This window comes from Hemibagrus wyckioides, linkage group LG04, assembly GCF_019097595.1.
Source record: "Hemibagrus wyckioides isolate EC202008001 linkage group LG04, SWU_Hwy_1.0, whole genome shotgun sequence".
NCBI classification, from domain to species: domain Eukaryota; kingdom Metazoa; phylum Chordata; class Actinopteri; order Siluriformes; family Bagridae; genus Hemibagrus; species Hemibagrus wyckioides.
In genome coordinates, this window is record NC_080713.1 from 6609984 (window position 1) to 6627946 (window position 17963).

General features: G+C 37.5%; 1 protein-coding gene across 1 annotated transcript in view; it reads left to right on the forward strand.

Annotated features, from left to right (window-relative positions):
• The first annotated feature begins 1610 nt into the window (after nt 1–1610).
• The window catches only part of si:cabz01090165.1 (uncharacterized protein LOC100333421 homolog), a 157910-nt gene continuing 141557 nt past the window's right edge, over nt 1611–17963 (forward strand). The window contains exon 1 of the mRNA XM_058388505.1: nt 1611–2243. The gene's annotated coding sequence lies outside the window, so the exon portion shown is untranslated. The remainder of the gene's footprint in view (nt 2244–17963) is intronic.

A 17963-nucleotide genomic window follows, 5' to 3' on the forward strand; every position in this document is an offset into this window, starting at 1 on the left:
TCAGAGAAAGAAACATTTCAAGTAAGACTGGTTTGCTGAAGTGCCCAGGTCACCAGATTTATAGACAGACAGAGACAGACAGACAGACAGATAGATAGATAGATAGATAGATAGATAGATAGATAGATAGATAGATAGATAGATAGATAGATAGATAGATAGATAGATAGATAGATAGATAGATAGATGGTACCTCAGTGGTTAAGACCATTGGACAACTGGTAAGAAGGCTGTAAGTTCAATTCCTAGCATCCCCAAACTGCCACTGTTAGCCCCTTGAGTAAGACTATCAACTCTTACCTGCTCAGCTGTATAAATGAAATAAAGGTAAATCGCTCTGGATAAATGCATCAAATGTCATAAATATAAAATGTAAGATAAATAGAATTTTTTTTTTTCTTAGAAATAACTCTTTGTTAAAGGTTTCAATGTAAACCGTACACAGCTCCTAAAAAGGCTGAAAATTCTTTGTATGAAGGACATCAGAAAAGACAGCTTCTTAATCGTAAACATCTCAAGGACCACTTTATCCTGTATAGACTCCTGCAACAGAGTTTCCATGTTCTAAAGGTTCTACATTTTTAAAGTAATCCTACAGTGCCTTTAAAGGACTATCAACTACCTGTGTATTTTTAATACACTTATTAACCTATAGATAGATAGATAGATAGATAGATAGATAGATAGATAGATAGATAGATAGATAGATAGATAGATAGATAGATAGATAGATAGATAGATAGATAGATAGATAGATTGTATTAAAACCATTAAAAGGGACCAATCAAGGACCTTTAACACATCTAGATCCAAAGCAGGCTGGTAATGTCAGAGACAGCATCTTAATTTGAAATATCCTGATGATATCCTGATTTTTTTTCTTCTCTATAGACCCCTACTACAATATTTTCTTATTGTAAAGGGGTTAATGTTTTCTTACAATCCTTTGAAATACCATTTGAAATTCCAAGAAGCTGGCTCCAAATGGATGATGATTGATCATGCTTGACGGTACCACCCTCTTCCCTGCCCAGGAGTGTAAAGGGGCCACCAAAGGACCACCTCTAACCAGTGATGTCCAGAGGCAGAATTAAAAATTGTGCATAGCAACAGCAGGGTTACAGTTAGTAATTCTATCCTGACAAAAATGACACAGGTATTGACCCTGTCATCTATCAGTTTAATCAAATGTCTCACTGGGAGGATAAAAATAAGAATGCAAGTCACGTTTTAAATCAAGGATCTATTCAGTTCACGCACTATATTTGCACTAATTTAAATTCAAATACACCACCTCTTTCAGCGCACATGCCCTGTCTTCCCCCTTTCCTTTCCTTTCCTTTCCTTTCCTTTCCTTTCCTTTCCTTTCCTTTCCATTCCTTTCCTTTCCTTTCCTTTCCTTTCCTTTCCTTTCCTTTCCTTTCCTTCTCTATCTATCTATCTATCTATCTATCTATCTATCTATCTATCTATCTATCTATCTATCTATCTATCTATCTAGTGCAGGTCTTCTAAATAAAACTCACAGGAGGATCTCTCTCTCTCTCTCTCTCTCTCTCACACACACACACACACACACACAACACACACACACACACCGGCGTCGGGAGGAGGAAGCGTGACCAATTCAGATTTCAGTTGCAGGACAGCTTCTCTCTAGCCAGCTCTACTCTCTTATCACAGGGACATTTCCTCCAGGTTTCGGACCCGATCTGATTCGGAGAATCTCGTGACCATCGCTTAATTTTAAAATGGGGAAAAAATAAAAAATAAATAAATAAAAAAGGGAGAGAAAAAAATACATATAACCCGTCCACCCTGTTGTATGCGTCTGTTCCTCGCCTCTATCCCGTCTCCGCCCTTATCCCTCTGGCGTGCACGGATGCCTTTACAGCGGACTACATCGCTTAGGAGGCGTTATCCGTTCTCAGAGGCTTGATGAATGTAGATGTGGATACTTTGCCAAGGACATCGGGGCAGCGTTACATGAGCCGAGCGCGGGCGCAATGACTCGGAGCGCGTCTCCACTTCGGGAAAACACTCCTCGCTTTGGGCTTCTTCTATAAGCAGCTTGGTTTTTATGTGTGTATGTATGTTTGCGGATGTGTGTGTGTGTTTGGATGTAAGTGCTGGACTTGGTGCAAATAAAAGAAAACCGGTGTTTCTCGAAGCGCATCTCGGTGTGTTGGACGGAGTCGAAGTTAAGCGCAAGAGCTCAGAAACCAAGAGAAGCCGAAATTAAGGTAAAATCCAAGATTGTTGCTTTCCTTTTCTTTTATTTCTGTCAGACGCGGGTTATTTCACTTGGTCAGTACCCTCGGGAATGAGTGAGTGCATGTGGATTTTTGGCGGCTTATTGTGTGCGTATCTATATATAGAACCTATAATGGAGAGCTGATAAATGAATATGTTAAAAAGCTCTATCGGTGAATTTACTGTCATTTGCTGATGTTTATGTTTTATTCATGGTCCTCTAGTCATGGTTTATGATAACGACTACACCACTGATTTATCTATACAACCCTGTCACCTTTCGGTCCTGTGCAGTCTCTATAAGTTAATAGGATCCAGCACCATGGACAGCATCCCCTTCGACACAATTAGATTTACCAACATGCCCCTTTAAGCACGATCCTGGACCTCCTAGGTTCCCATTCATGCATTCCCCGGAGCATTAAGTAACACTGCTGAGATTGGAAGAGTGCTAATGCATTTTGCTGGCTGTGGCCATTTATAAACGATACAAACGGAGATCCCTTTAGTGTTCGAATTCACTATGCATTGCTTTGCCAGCATTGCTTAGTGTCATAGATTGCTTATAAAACAATTGTGCTCTGACATGCAACATGGTTAGCAGAGATGACATTTGGAAGGTCATACCTGGCAGAAATTTGACAGAGTTTACACGTGTGATGTGCTGCAAACAACCACCAATTAGTTCCACTCTCAGGAGCCTGACAGCTCTGTGACTGAGACACTGCTGCTCAGCTTCCCTGCTAAATATTGACTGATTGCACATAACGATAGAAACATCAGTTTATATTTGTAAGTGCACAGTATGAAATACCCTCAACACCACTGATCTGGGCATGTCTCTATTGTGTGGTCTGGATTTTAAGTGAAGAAATGTGTGTGCCACACCCAGCTGATAACATAACATCCATCCCTGTCCATAGACGTACCCTAGATGTGACTTTGCTCATTGTCAGATGCCCAGTGTGTGATTATATGTCTCTATGTGTGGTGTCAGGTTTAGAGAAGAAAGTATTTCAGGATTTCTGGTAGAGAAAAAAAAAAACATTTTGTGTAGACACTGTCCTCTTTTTGGCACCCTAGGCAGTATTTGGCTTCATTCTCTCTCTTTCCTACATGAAAGTGAGGCCCTCTCACTGCTCTCTCTCTCTCTCTCTCTCTCTCTCTCTCTCACTCACACATGCACACACACATACACACACACACACACACACATACACACACCCACACACACCCACAGCATGTCATGTCCCTCAGCCTGACTTGTCCCGTCTGTCAGCACACTGGGAATTTGAAAGCGAGAGTCTATTATAGAGAATGGTCTGACCCTGAGGCACAACAGTCTTCAGAATTCTCCAGTATTGCCTGTCTATGTAACCATGCCAAGGTCTTGGATTGTTAAGAGTCGGTAATGTGGGTGTATGCATCTGTGTGCATTCACGTTTGGGCGTGATAGACAAACAGAAGGTGGGAAAATTGTGTTAATTACAGTGTAAAAGGTAATGCGTTTATGGAACCAGATCTCATGGTAAATTTGTATGACTTAGAATACAAATAATTTGTAAGAAAGGCTTAAACTCAAACCATTTTATGAAAATTAACCTTTATTTGTTAATTATCCTTATATGTTTTTGTGAAATCTGATTTAAACATTTAACAATCATGTTAAATCATAGAGAAATCTAATTTGCCGATGCAGTTCAGTTTTGAAGAAAAGTCAAATCTGTAAGTGCTTAAAGTTCTTTGGGTTATCCTTAAGATGGAATCCGGTTAGGAATCCAAGAACCATTAACTATAGCCAAAGGGTTCCATTGAGGATGTATACTGCAATGCTCAATATTGCTCAGGGGTTGAAATGTTTCTAATCAAGACCAAGTAGAAGCTTTTGTCAGTGGATTAGATCTGATGGATCAGATCAGTTTTCAAAGGCAATATGATTGAAGCAAAACAACAGAAGGTTAAAGGCTTTGATAAAGTGACCAGTGGTTTTAGATGTACAACCCATAACCACATACAGTACCATGCAATAATGAACAAATTCCCACTGCTATCTCAATTAAAAGAAAATTACAACTTAAGAATCCTTTTAACGTGTCAAGCTGAAAATACAGTTTCCAAATTTATTTTAATAAGCTAAATATTAGATGTTCATCATCGCCTACAAATATTGGAGGTTATTATTATTATTATTATTTTTTTTTTTACAATAATTAATTCATTCGGAATTGCAAACCTAGTAAGGAGGTATGCATGAGGAAGACTTCGTTTAAGCCAGTGTTTTATCCCACAGTTACAGGACTACACATTCTACACCTTAAGCTGAATTAGTTTTGTTAGTTAAACTTCCCTGCACTAGGCTCTATAGGTTAAACTGAAATGTCCTCTTTCTTTCAAGAAATTTTCAAAATATATTATTACTAGTTTCTTAAATTTTAAAGTAATGCTTGCCAATCCAGAAAACCTTGCTTTAATTCCTGAAGGGTTTGCTTACACATAAATACCTTTGAAGTAATACACTTCAAACAGAATTATGATTTTTTCATGTTCTGAGAAAATGATTCTTTACCACTTGTTACTGTTAAAATTCAAGAGGTGATCCTGTCAAGCTGTGAATTTGTTTATTAACTATACAGAAAAAAAGGTCATATTTTAGGACATATTCTTTACTGCTAATGCTAACATGATAGGATACAGGTATATTTACAGTATACTGTATAGCCAATCTTGACTGCTAACACAATCGGATAGCTTTATGAGCTATATGGGATATATGGATAACAATTTGTATGTCATTAAGAAATTTTTTGCTGTATTACCACTGGAGCTGAAGCACAACTCTTAGTAAGAATGGATCGGGGGAAAAAATGCCTCATTTTACCAACATTTTTTGTGCCTCCACATCTGCTCACTATCGGTGGCCATTTCCCTGGTGTTTTCTCAGATTCGGTTACAGCAAATCAAAAGGCTTTCCCTTCATGAAGTCCTGGCCTGATGTGTTAATCACATGTGCATTCTTTTTCACTGTCACTGAGAATTATTGAATCACTAAGCTAGTGGGTAGGTTAGAAATGACTACAGATTAGAGTGAAAATTTTAATAAGCTTGATCAGCTTGTCTTAGCATTTGGGTAGAAAAGGAACCCCAATATACTTGCTTAAAAAAGATTAAATAACAGAGATTATTTCCTTTATCCCTCTAGGTAGACCCTTAAATCTGTGTAGAGCATTCCACCTGAGTAATTCTCTGTGGCAATATAAAGACATTTAAGGAGTTAAGGGCTATTTATTATCCAAACAACCTTGTAGTTCCTTTAGTATTTCATTTTATATATATTTTTTAATAAACCTATTCCAATTTGTTCTCTAATTCCTGTTTTTTTTGGCTGCCAGGAGTAGAAGCCAATATGGCTTCCTGCTCTTGTAGCCCACCTGTCCCACATTTTGACACAATTTACTCACTGGCATGCATTTCAGTTCCCCATATTTGAAAAGAGTGGTTAATGTATGCATCCTATCAGCTTGAATCAGTGCATTTATTCTGTTCTGGCCTGTTTTTATCAACAAGGGGTTTCAGCCTGCAGAAGTGCTACTTTCTGGGTGTTTGTTTTTGCATCATTCTGGGTAAACTCTTGAGACTGCCTTGTGCAATAATCCCAGGAGATCAGCAGTTTCTGAAATACTCAAACCAGCCAGTCCGCCATGGTCAAAGTCACAGAGATCACATTTCTCCTCATTCTGGTGTTTGCTGTTGACATTAACTGAGGGCCTTACAGACCTGTATTTGCATGATTGTATGCATTGTGCTGCTGCCACATGTTTTGATTAAATAATTGCATGAATATGGTTGGTGATTATACTGTATGTAGCATAAGGATATGGTTTGCATGTAGTAATTTTAGATGTGCTAGGATATTAGACTCATGCATGTCTCATAACACTACAAACTTTTCAACAGGGTCAAGACATGCACGAAACTTTCCGGACCTTGTATTCAAACTGCTAATATCATCTTCATTTTCTGCTCTTTAGGGCTCCACTTAACTCATCTTCTCTCCTCGCCTCCTGCTCAGTCCACCTGCCTCTTGCCTAATGCGCTGCACTGTAGACTCTCCCTTCTCTCTGTTCTTTCTACACTCCCTCCCTGTCTTTCTTGTTCTTATTTACAGCTCTCCTCTCATTTCCCCTGTCTCTCTGATCTCCAAACAATCAGCTATGTAAACACGACTCCTCGCTTCAGCAGCCCTTCATGCTGAGCCTGGTTTTGCACAGGCAGAATTTAAATGGCTAGTGGCTAATGGCCATGGGTTTAACTCGCACTGCTCCTAATGGCAGAGGGTCAAAGCCATGGCGCCGTTAAGAGTGGCAGGCCCTGAAAAACTCCTTATCTAAAAGCAGGCCAATTATCTCAACTGCTGTTGTATGAATAGTAAGAGGATTGTTTGTTGGTAAGGCATTAAATCCCTGCTTCAAATATGAGAGATAACTACAGTTTTGTAAGCAACTGTCAATGTTTTTGGCTACGCTTACTTTACATGACTCTGAGGTCGATGAAGATATGGCAATGGCAAAGGTTGCATGGAACAGTACATGCAAAATGGTGGGAATCAATATGAGAAGGATTTTATGAGGATGGGGTATGATATGGCTTCCTGTGATGAAATTTAGACCAGCAACAAAGTGGCCAGGAGATGATGCAACCATAGGCGATGCAAAGTGGGCAAGGCAAATGAGGCAGAAACTTTGTGAGAGTTTAACATTATGCAAATCAGAAGCAAAGCAGTACTGCAAGTACCAGTAGGAGTTAAGGGCAGTGGTACGGATCATTTTTTCACTAACTGTGAAATATAATCTATGTTTTTTAGGCTGCAGAGTGGCACAGAATGTAGCTCCATGGGCTGCATGGTTCCTAGTTCAGTCCTGATCTGTGCATGTTCTTCCGGTGTTCCTGTGGGTTTCCTTTGTATTTGTTGGTTTTCTCTCCCGTTCCAAAAACATGCTGATAGGTGGTTTGGGTAGAGTAAATTGCCTCTAGGTGTGAATGTACGCATGCATGGTGCCTGTAATGGACTGCTAACCCCTTTAGGGTGTATTCCCACCTCTTACCCAGTGTTCCTGGGAAAGGCTCCAGATCCACTACAACCCTGTCCAGGAGAAGGTGGTTGCTGAAGATGATCATGTGTTTATCACAGCTTCTGTATGTGCAATTGTTTAATTTCCCCAAGCAGAACAGCAGAAGTGATTTCACTGTAAACAGACTACAGAAATCTAGCTAGCTATGTGCACTTATTATATAGTTTACCCTTAAACTTTAATGAATACAATTTGCAGCATTTTGCATGGATTTTACTCCCTTGTTTAGCCATTACATAGGATATGAACTAATGACTTTAATAGCCTATATTGTGCAACATATGGACATCAGGGGGCATTTAGTCTCTAAGTAGCTCTGGGTGAATATGTTAATGCATAATAATATACAAAATAATCCAACCATAATAATAAAGGAAGGAAGGGTTAATTGCTCACATAAACCAGGAACAAAGACCAGAAATAAAAAAACAAGATGATGATTTATTAAAGAGTCAAATCCAGAGCTATTCAAACAAAGGGTAAAAATAATCGATGTCAGTTTTTATAGTGCTTTTATACTTCCTAAAGACACTCTACTATAACTTTTACAATAATGAGACAAGCCAGAGAGAAGGCATAGGTTAGCAGCCAGCAATAAAACAACAAATATCAGAGATCATGTGGAAAATAGTTCAAATGGCTGAGAAAATTGGTATTTTGAAGAGGGAATGATGTAAATATGGCAGTTGGAGGATATCAAACTGGAAAGGAAAAAAAACATTTGCAGTGTTTAGTAGAGAAGAAGGAAGTGAGCAATGCATTTATAGAAGATCTGAAGGCTTATTAATGGGCTGTGTAAGTAGAGGAGAATTTCTATAGGAATCAAATAAAGATTGAACGTTGTTTAGAGTATTGGTGAGTTCAGTTCTGAACATTGTGACGGTTATGAAGAGCTGAGACTTAGAACTGAGACCAATAAGGAAGGAATTGCAGTAATCTGAGAGGCTTGAAATAAAAGCATGTACCGTATAAGAGATAAGACAAATAAGCTCTGAGATTTTCAATATTTCCGAGATGAAAAAAAAAGGAAGATTTCACTTTGGAGCTGATAGGAGAGTCAATTATGAGAGTGAAGTCTAGAATGAATTAGCAGAGACTGATTAGGCACAAGACCAAGAACATGCACATCCGTAGGTAGATGAGGGTTAATTTGCAGATGACATGCAGACGTTATGAGGCCGCTGATGAACAATTTGGTCCCAGGATTCATGTACTAGTTAAATCAACATGCCTTCGATCTTGTAATTGGTTACAATTCAAATGGCTGATTTTGGATGAAATGTAACAAACCAAACGAAAGATGAATTCTGCTGGACTCTTGCAGAATCAATCACAACAGCACCAATAATGGTTTTTAATAAATACATACACAGATGAGGCATAATATTATGAGCACTGACAGGTGGAGTGAATAAGACTGAGTATCTCCTCATCATGGCACCTGTTAGTGGGTGGGATATATTAGGCAGAAAGTGAACATTTTGTCCTCAAAGTTGATGCATTAGAAGCAGGAAAAATGGGTAAGCATAAGGATTTGAGCGAGTTTGACGAAGGGCCGAATTTTGATGGCTAGAGAACCGGATCAGAGCATCTCCAAAACTGCAGCTCTTGTGGGGTGTTCCTGGTCTGCAGTGGTCAGTATCTATCAAAAGTGGTCCAAGGAAGGAACAGTGTTGAACCGGAGACATGGCCGGCCAAGTCTCATTGATGCACGCGGGGAGTGAAAGCTGGCCCGTGTGATCCGGTCCAACAGACGAGCTACTGTTGCTCAAATTGCTGAAGAAGTTAATGCTGGTTCTGATAGAAAGGTGTCAGAATACACAGTGCAGGACGGGTCAGGGCTGTTTTGGCAGCGAAAGGGGGGACCGACACAATATTTTCTGTATAAAGTGTTTGGTAGTCAGAGTCATCCTCAAAGCAAGAATCCGGATGGGTTTTATGGCATTGAACCATTAAAAAAAATCATGGATGAGGCATGAATTGTCTGCTTTTAAATGTGTGTGTCAAAAATTTGCCCAACATTTTTCCTATTATGCTTTAGATGACACCTTGTCACCTTAATATTTTTATTGTCAAATAATGATGTGTTTATAAGTGATTTTAGCCTCCTATCTAATATTATGAACAGTCAGCACTGTTATTGTTTGTTACCATATGATCCCTGATCATATTTCTTTGTAGTGTAACTTCTGTTCTTGATAACTCCCCTATTTGTGCTAAATGTAAATGTTGACTTGTATAAAATCTCTGAATACACTGGCGGTACCTATGTTTCAAAATAATAAGGTTTTGTAGATATGAACGTTTTAGATATGGGAGTCAGAGAGGCAATGTAATCAAGTTTTCACACTTGACTTCCCAGAAGTGTGAGTATATTTCTGCAAAAGTTTACCTTTAATAGAAGCAATGAACCCCACAAAAAAAAAGAGAAAAGAAAACAAAGTGAAGTCTTATTATTGAGTGTACACTGGATATTTGCTTAAGAGAGACGTTTTAGGTGTTCAGGAGAGTAGCTGAGTAGACTATAGCTCAGTGACAGACAGGTCTATTTGGAGAGACAGTGCATCCATCCCCTCGTGCTACTCCGTAGTCCATCATGGTGACATCTGGTATCTGCTTGGAGGTAGTCATGCATAGCTACGTGCTGTCGTTTCGCATTTGCAGTTTTTCCGTGTCTGGGATTCTTTATCTCTGTTCGGCGGGTATCACAAGGTCCAATAACTTTATGTAAATTTACAAATCCATTTTCATCAGGCCAAATGTTTATTGAATGGTCACTGTTCCACTTCAGAAACGCCACTTTCTGAAATCAACAGAAGGCAATCACCTCCTGCGTCTTTGTTTGAGCCAACTCGGAGTGATATGCGTTTAGTGATATCAAGTTTTTCATGAATGGCAAGTTGCAATTCTGAGTTCGAGCTGGCTTGATTGTTACTGAGACCTAGCATACTTGTAATAGGTTAGGAAGCATCTCCAGGCAGTTTAGTATCATTCAATAATAATCAGTGGAAATAATAGTAACTGTGTAAACCATCATCATACTCATCCTTATATACAGTATATTTATATCTTCTGGTCTCAGAACCATTTTCCCCATGATTGCTGAATCACCGCAATTTTCTGAAACTCTATTCATAACTCTTCTATAAAGCTCAACTATTCCATGTATTCCCAAAAGAACATCCTTGCAGGTGTAGGTGAATATGTAAAGGCTACTTTACCATATGTTGCCTTCGAGTGTCCTTATTTTCTGCATGAATCATCACTCTAAACATTTACACATGCACATGTGGGATATACGGACCCCAGCTAATTTCGCTAATGCCCTTCTCACCATGATGCTTGTCAATATCATTATAGTACTAATATCTTGCATGTGCATTGCATGTTAGCAATGAAACATGACAGGGCATGCTGTTAATGTGAATGCGATTAACAACAAGGTGGATGATACGGACATAAAGCATAAAGTTGCAGTTATCACATCAAAATTGATTGTTTTTTCCCTACTTAGCAATTACATGACTGGAAACTTCCAATTTTTAAAACTGAAACTGGAGACACCTTACATAAAGGTTAAGTAAACAAAAAAGCTGCACCATTCAACAACTTTCATTGGTAAATAACCCATGTTATTATTAGCAGTAGAGACCTTTGAATTAAATTGTTACTATGGAAATGATAACGCATTAAAAAAATAATGAGCGCAATTACATATACCTGTGATTTGATTTATAGCCTGCACTATTTTACGAATCAACAATTCGATTTAATGAATTCAACAGTGCTGTTGTATAAAACTGATTTGATATTCTTATCCCCTTTTGTTGTCTTCACTTCCTGTCTTGGCATGCCTGATGCCTAGATTTGTTCTTTACTAAACACATTTTTTTTTTCCTTCTGTCCTTCAACTATGACCTACACGCTGCAGGAAACCTGCTAGTGGATTTTTTTCTGCCAAAGACCACCGTCAATCCCACTCCCACCATCACTTTGTCATTTTTCACATCCTTCTGTCATTTCTCTTGCCCACTCATGTCCCCATATTTTTGTCTCTGGAGTGTTGACAGATCCTTTCTCACACATGACTCAAATACCACTCATATTATTACTTGATGAGTATTGAACACGTCCAGGTTTCTGTGCAGTAGGTCAAGATATATATTAAAGAAAAAAAAAAAGAAAAGAAAAGAAAATGAGCAAGATGCACACACTGATCATGATTGGATGGATTAGACCTCAACAGTTGTTTGAGTAAGGATAATAAATCGATGAACAGCACATCTTTATTTACGTACTTTTAAACCATACTTTTTTCCCCCTCATTTGTTCCAAAACAGGCTGAAGTGGAAAGAAAATAAGGCTTGAAATATTCTATAAAAGTCGTCCCATTTTATCCAAGTGTATTACCCCCTATGATTTAACATTAACATTACTTTTATAGATGCTTTTATACTTCCATTTTGGTCCAGAAAGACCTTGATGAACCTGCTTCTCAGTTTGCTACACTCTTATTTTCACATACAGCTTAAGAGTTATGGTCTACTGCTAAGACTTTTTTATTACTCATGGAAAAAAAAAAAAGTTATTGGCTAAACCCACAAAAAAAAAAAGAAATTGAAATGGATATAAATTTCATATTTCTAAAACAATTACTTCATTCAAATGGTTGCACATGTTCATTTTCATACAAAACTTTTTTAGAATTAGCGTCCTTTAGGTGTGTTGTGTAATAAAAACACACCTTTTGACTCATTTTATGGTAGACTATTGGCATATTTTGGGAATATAATGTGATTTCTATTAATAAAATTGTATTAATTCTTGCTAAGTAGTGGCTTAAGTAGCTGTTATAAATAGGCTACCTAAGCCTTCTTGTTTTTCAAAGCTAAAAAGACATCAGTTCAAGGTTTCAAATATGGATGTGAACATTTGCTACTAAATGCCTTAAGGAGGATTATTTTTATGACTAGCGTAATAGCACCAGCATCGGTTGTAGGGAAATTGCGCAGAATGCTATAAAGAAACATTAGATGATTACACAGAATGAATCAGCTCCTAAATTTAATTACCATCTGGGATGATCTTCTATATGGTCAAGGCACTGATGTCAGGCCTGGCACACAGTCAGCATGTGTGTTGAGAGCTTGAGGTCAGGGCTCCACTTGAGTTCTTCCACTCCAACCCTGGCAAGCCATGTGCTTATGGAGCTCATTATGTGCACAGAGGCATTTTCGTGCTGGAACAGGTTTGGGCCTGTGAAGTAAAATTGCATTGCTACTGCATTCAAACTCCCCTTGTACAACAATTTGTGGAAGCTCCACATATGGGGGTGATGGTCAGGGGTTCACATACTTTTAGATGTATAGTGTATAATGCATTGTTTAACCCTAACAGGCTTATTGTTGAGCTGTTGATATTATAATTAACACTGTAATGCAACGACAGCTGTCTCGAGTAGTGGAACCTGAACCCTGCTGTTGTAGATCATGTGTCAAGTATATATGTGGCCATATTTGTCAATCATACTTTTTTAACTGCGTTTATTATAGTGGATTGACCTTGAGACAAGTTAATTCCTATAATCAATTATTTTACAGTAGCTATAACATTCTGTCTCCAGCCTGTCTTTCTATTGAAGATAATAATATTAATTTTTAAAACTGCAGCTTGTCAGATAACTGAAAAAGCTCAAAGTAAAAAGGTACAAAAGCCTTTCCCAGCAAGAGAATACTTAAAGAAACAGCTTCACCTTAAAGCAATGACAATGTGAAGTCTTCTTTCATAAATGTTAAATGTCCTTTTACAGAAAATGGTGCAGTGTCTATACGGCTTAAGGTTTGTGGACACTTTGTGGACACTTGTTCCATTTTCCTGTGTGCAAAGTGAGCTCCATGAAGACATGGCTAATGTAGCTAAATGGCCAAATCCCCAAACCAAAATCTAGTGAAGTTATTCTAACAGAAAAGGGGGGGTTGGGGGCTAGTGTGATGGTCAGGTGGCCACAAAAATCTGACCATATAGTGTACCTTTATGCATAAATTATATGTAGATTCTAGTGCCTGTGAATACGTTGTGACTATAAAAAGAAAAAATGTATTACAGTGAACAAATTACTATAAGCATGTGTGTTTAATTGCAAAAAGAAATCGCCCACTCCCGAAAATGATTAAAGAATTTAACATTGTTCTGTTATGAAAAATTTTAATTTATCTTAAGTTGTATATGTCGCTAAGAGGAGCTTGGAGAGACAGAGTCACAAATAAAAATATTATTAATTCATTGATGTTATTTGCTTGGATAACTATTCTAAAGTCATCCTAAAGTTTATTTATTTATTTATTTATTTATTTATTTATATGTTTTCCTCTCTTGCTAGAGATAAATGTTTAAAGTGTTTTAGGCAATATCTAAATACAAAATCTATTATCTATGCCACAGGTTACATTAATAATATAATATAATATATAATATTATAATATAATACATAGTGCAAATCATTTCTATCATTTATGGCTTAAAATGATTTGGAAATGTGTAATTTTTCACATATTTATTTGATTCCTTATTTGTTTGTTTGTTTATATCAATTAGTTAATTGCTAATTGCTAAATCTGTGCAATATGGCAGGAAGATGGTGTTCTGGTGCAGGTTAAAATGTTAATGATGCTGCACAACCCGGTCATGTTCCAGTCACCACCTGTCCTGAGGTCAAATACCCACAATGCTCTACAGCATCAAAATGGCCACATGGCAATATTTTTATTATTATTTTTTTCATATTGCCACCATTTGGTTGATTCACCAACCGAGCCAGGCAGCCTCTTCAAGAAAATCATTAGTAAAAAAAAAAAAAAGAGAAAGTTTATATGCTGCAATCTGGCAACATGGACTGGGTCAGTTGCATTTTAGATTAGATTAGATTAGATTAGATTCAACTTTATTGTTACTGCACATGTGGGTACAAGGCAATGCAATACAGTTAGCATGTAACCAGAAGTGCATTTTGCAGTGCAAATAATTAGCATATATAATAAGTATATACAATAAATAATTTGCATATATAAACAATACACAAAAATATATAAATAATTTTCTATTCTTTTTACAATAATCCACACTAAAAATGATTTCAATGCATTTTGAACAGCTTGTGATGCATGTAATAACAGCTGTAATTATATTACACTCTTTCAGATTGTGTATACTGCGTATTTACAAGTTGTTCCATTGTGCATTAAGCTAGATTGGCTTAAGCAGCCATGTATCTGGTTTATTGCAGTCAAAGCCGGACATTTTATCAGTAATGAGTGCTCTGGCCTAAGTGGATTGTTCTTTTTAATCTTAATGTCGCCACTGTGCTACAAGGTTGACTTCACAAACCGGATTGAGTCAGCTGATCACTGCAAATCCTGAAGAACTATGTATACGTCTTCAGCCTGTTAGCTGGAGCTGATATTAATATAGTATAATATTAATGCACATTAACTATGACAAGACTAGCTCAGAGAAACGTTTCACAGACCTCTGCACACTGTAATAAGCTTTTCAGACCAGTGTGGGTTTCCCTGGCATATCATTACGGCTGTAAGGCACTGTTCCAAGTGTTCTGTGCTCTGCAGAGACTTGGATAATATTCTGGATGAGGTGTGTTAGGATAAGGAACAGGGATAATAGGGAAAACTGGAAACTTTGCAGAACAATGGGTCTTTAGCGCAGAAGCTGTAAGGATTACACAGGTGGCTTCAACGTTTGCTGACGCACAGTTAAAAAAAAAACCCAAAACATCAGAGCAGTAAAAATTCTCAAGCTGTAAATCTGCTGATTTGCTTTACTGCAGTGTGGCAGCAGAAGATACTGGCATTTTCTATTGTCTAGCAACTGCTACACAGCAACATTACATTAGTCTTGAATTGGTATCTCTGGAGAAGTGGTAAAGTGGTAATGGATGAATGTACCATATCCTAGTGCTGAATAAACACCTACTGTGCTTAATTAACTCTTACCATGCAGAAATAACCAGCTCTTGGAGTGCTTCAGTAATTTTACAGTAATATAACACCCTCTGTGTTGAATTAATGCTTACAGTAATTCAGTAGTAGTAAATCATAGTTAAATATTTGGGGCCATATTTAGAGAAAATTCAGTTTCAAATTATGTCAAGTATTTACTCTGGGAAATTTAAGCATTGCCAGATATCGGATAAGTACCTGCTTAAGATTTTCTGGGTTCAGCATTCAGATTATGCAATCACCTGCCTGTTGTTCATGCGTCCAAAATTTGTCTTGAGTGGAAGTGTCTGAGTACCACTGCCTTTAAACACAAGCACTTTAAACACTTTAAATCCATTATTTTTTAATTTCATGTATATATATATATATATATATATATATATATATATATATATATATATATACTAAATATAAACTGAATAGTATTTTACTTTGCTGTTAAATGTGACATAGACACAAATATAAGAACCTTTAGAAGCAAGTAATAAATATATAAAGAGAGGCAAGTATATTGGCTTTATTTGCTGCATCAGTAATCTTTGATATAATTATCATCACATTAATCACTACAAATATGGTTTAATTTGACAATACGGATTCTATCCTCATTGTCTAGCAGCTTTTACAGCTTATAAATTAGCCCTTGGTCCAGCACATCTTTTTTTTTTTTTAACTTTTCTTTTCATTTTGTGTGCTGACACTGAATTGTGCTTGCAACTTGCACTTAATACCATTCCTCGCTTAAGCCAATATTGTGCTAGTTTAAGCTCACGGTCACGGCTTAAGTTTATAATGGCAGCTCCACTCCATGCCAGTTATGTGGTCATAACTCTGCATTAAATGTACACCTACAGTGCTGAATTATGTCAAATAAATACTGAATCTACAGCAGTGAATTACCTATCGATCCGGTGTGTTCAATTAACGCCTAGTGTTGCATTAACAGAAGCACCAACTTCTACAGCTTAGTGGTAGCTTTTACGATTTTTGAGCATTTGCTAGAGCCATATGGGAGACACAATAAAACCACACTTTTCTGCTTTATCAGCTAAAGTGGCAAAAATAAAATACATCAAGCCAATAAACCCATTCACTGAAATAGAAAAGCTGTAGGAGGTGAAAGATGTGGTTACATTTGCTCTGCGCCATTTACGTTAACTTTGGTCAAGGAATTCAGAAACCTCGGTCACTATAGAACAGGAAGCCAGGGCAGTGGTATCTTTGGTTAAAAAATGAACGAGGCAGCAATTAAGTAGTGGCCACACTGGACGTTTAAGCACAGTTATACTTGCCTGACTGCTCCTTGGTGAATATTTTGGGGTAATATTTTGCACAGAGAAGTCCTAATTTAGCTGTATCATTAGAAATTTCAATGTAATTTTAATTGAGTAAATAGATTTTTTTAATTATTTATAAAATGCTCTTAGCACAAATCAACCCATCCAACAGCATACGTCTATTTCTTCTCTCTCCTCTTCTCTCTCCTACTTTTACATTTTCAGCGTCCAGATTAACACGAATGAAAATTGTAAGAAATACTAAATAGTACTTTGTGTTTTGCTATTGGATTAATGCTTGGCAGACAATTGTTTTTTTTTTCCTCCTTTCTCAGTGATCACCACTAATTCAGCCCTTCATCGCTCTTCATTTGTTTGTTAGTTCCACGGTACTCGCTGCCAGACGGCTTGAGATAGCTCCAAATTTCATAACCCTCTGATAATTTGTGCTTGAACAATAAAACGCCAAAAAAAATACCAAAGAAAGATGCCCCAGTTCTTTGAGCCTTCATTAAAGTTTTGCTGCTTTTATCATCATTACAAAGAGTTGCCTAAACTTTATCCCATATCCACACCACATAAAATTGGTTTTAATCTAGCCGCTTCATAATACAGTTATTAAACCTCTAATGCACCATGTAGGAAATTATTATTGGTTTCATTATCTTCCATATCAATTTACACATTCGCCTAATAACTGTGAATAACCCTCCGAATGCCTGGCCAGCTGAATATTCTGAGAGTAATTAAGAATGACGTTATACTGGCCCCCAGGTCTAATGAAAAGTTGCACTCTAAATGGACTAAAGACTTTATTTTGTGTTCTTTCTATTAGGACTGAAGAGAGTTATGTTACACGCCACTGGGAACACTGGGCAGTGGACAGATCCGGATGGCCCTTGTGTTTGTGCCAGAGAGAGCTAGAGTGAGAGAGAGAGCAGTGTTGTGGTGTCTCATTGCTCTCCTCTGTAATTCAGCTCCTGATGTATTCCCTGTGAAAGGGTCCTCATGAATTTTTCATCCAGGATGCAGTGGTGCATGCTGGGGGTTGGTGTCAGTGCAAGTGCTGATGTGGCACAGCTAAGCAAGCTTTGTATGTTAATCGCTTCGACTGATCGACACTTTGAATCACCATCGCTAATATTTCTGAAAACTGCAGACTCGGGACTCTTTCTCCAATTGCATGCTTTCTTCAATTGTACATTAGATCTAAGCGTTAAACATGCTGCTGATCTCCTACTGCCTGGTCATAAATATTGCATATAATTGGCTTCATGCCAGATTTTAGATCT